A 2,500-nucleotide genomic window follows, 5' to 3' on the forward strand; every position below is an offset into this window, starting at 1 on the left:
GGGTTAGGGTTAGGGATAGGGTTAGGGTTAGGGTGTTATGGTTTTTAGGGTTAGGGTTAGGGATAGGGTTAGGGTTTTAGGATTTTTGGGTTAGGGATAGGGTTACCACCAACCCTGACCTTGGGATCTCTGGGATTGCTCTCACCTGGTTCTCCTCCCTACCTCAGTGACCGGTCCTACCAAGTGACATGGCGAGGCTCCTCATCCACCCCCCAACCTCTCCTCACAGGGTTAGGGTTGGGGTTAGGATTGGGGTTGGGGTTGGAGTTGGGGTTAGGGTTAGGATTAGGGTTAGGGTTAGGGTTAGGGTTACCCGTAACCCTGACCTTGGGATCTCTGGGACTGCTCTCACCTGGTTCTCCTCCCTACCTCAGTGACCGGTCCTACCAAGTGACAGGGCGAGGCTCCTCATCCACCCCCCAACCTCTCCTCACAGGGTTATGGTTGGGGTTGGGGTTGGGGTTGGGGTTGGGGTTAGGTTTAGGGTTACGGTTTTAGGGTTTTAGGGTTAGGGTTAGGGTTAGGATTAGGGTTACCACTAACCCTGACCTTGTGATCTCTGGGACTGCTCTCACCTGGTTCTCCTCCCTACCTCAGTGACCGGTCCTACCAAGTGACATGGCGAGGCTCCTCATCCACCCCCCAACCTCTCCTCACAGGGTTAGGGTTGGGGTTGGGGTTAGGGTTAGGGTTAGGTTTAGGGTTTAGGGTTTTAGGGTTAGGGTTAGGGTTAGGGTTAGGGTTACCCCTAACCCTGACTTTGGGATCTCTGGGACTGCTCTCACCTGGTTCTCCACCCTACCTCAGTGACCGGTCCTACCAAGTGACATTGCGAGGCTCCTCATCCACCCCCCAACCTCTCCTCACAGGGTTAGGGTTAGGGTGAGGGTTAGGGTTAGGGTTAGGTTTAGGGTTTAGGGTTTTAGGGTTAGTGTTAGGGTTAGGGTTAGGGTTACCCCTAACCCTGACTTTGGGATCTCTGGGACTGCTCTCACCTGGTTCTCCTCCCTACCTCAGTGACCGGTCCTACCAAGTGACATTGCGAGGCTCCTCATCCACCCCCCAACCTCTCCTCACAGGGTTAGGGTTAGGGTTAGGGTTAGGATTACCACTAACCCTGACCTTGGGATCTCTGGGACTGCTCTCACCTGGTTCTCCTCCCTACCTCAGTGACCGGTCCTACCAAGTGACATGGCGAGACTCCTCATCCACCCCCAACCTCTCCTCACAGGGTTAGGGTTAGGGTTAGGGTTTAGGGTTTTAGGGTTAGGGTTAGGGTTAGGGTTAGGGTTACCCCTAACCCTGACTTTGGGATCTCCGGGACTGCTCTCACCTGGTTCTCCTCCCTACCTCAGTGACCGGTCCTACCAAGTGACATTGCGAGGCTCCTCATCCACCCCCCAACCTCTCCTCACAGGGTTAGGGTTAGGGTGAGGGTTAGGGTTACCCCTAACCCTGACTTTGGGATCTCTGAGACTGCTCTCACCTAGTTCTCCTCCCTACCTCAGTGACCGGTCCTACCAAGTGACATGGCGAAGCTCCTCAAGAACCCCCCAACCTCTCCTCACAGGGTTAGGGTTGGGGTTGGGGTTGGGGTTAGGGTTAGGGTTAGGGTTTTAGGGTTTTAGGGTTAGGGTTAGGGTTAGGGTTAGGGTTACCACTAACCCTGACCTTGGGATCTCTGGGACTGCTCTCACCTGGTTCTCCTCCCTACCTCAGTGACCGGTCCTACCCAGTGACATGGCGAGGCTCTTCATCCACCCCCCAACCTCTCCTCACAGGGTTAGGGTTGGGGTTGGGGTTAGGGTTAGGGTTAGGTTTAGGGTTTAGGGTTTTAGGGTTAGTGTTAGGGTTAGGGTTAGGGTTACCCCTAACCCTGACTTTGGGATCTCTGGGACTGCTCTCACCTGGTTCTCCTCCCTACCTCAGTGACCGGTCCTACCAAGTGACATTGCGAGGCTCCTCATCCACCCCCCAACCTCTCCTCATAGGGTTAGGGTTAGGGTTAGGGTTAGGATTACCACTAACCCTGACCTTGGGATCTCTGGGACTGCTCTCACCTGGTTCTCCTCCCTACCTCTGTGACCGGTCCTACCAAGTGACATGGCGAGGCTCCTCATCCACCCCCAACCTCTCCTCACAGGGTTAGGGTTAGGGTTAGGGTTTGGGTTAGGGTTACCCCTAACCCTGACCTTGGGATCTCTGGGACTGCTCTCACCTGGTTCTCCTCCTTACCTCAGTGACCGGTCCTACCAAGTGACATGGCGAGGCTCCTCATCCACCCCCCAACCTCTCCTCACAGGGTTAGGGTTGGGGTTGGGGTTGGGTTAGAGTTGGGGTTAGGGTTAAGGTTAGGGTTAGGGTTTTAGGGTTTTAGGGTTAGGGTTAGGGTTAGGGTTACCCCTAACCCTGACCTTGGGATCTCTGGGACTGCTCTCACCTGGTTCTTCTCCCTACCTCAGTGACCGGTCCTACCAAGTGATATGGCGAGGCTCCTCAT

Source organism: Amia ocellicauda, chromosome 2 (genome assembly GCF_036373705.1).
Source record: "Amia ocellicauda isolate fAmiCal2 chromosome 2, fAmiCal2.hap1, whole genome shotgun sequence".
Classification (NCBI taxonomy): domain Eukaryota; kingdom Metazoa; phylum Chordata; class Actinopteri; order Amiiformes; family Amiidae; genus Amia; species Amia ocellicauda.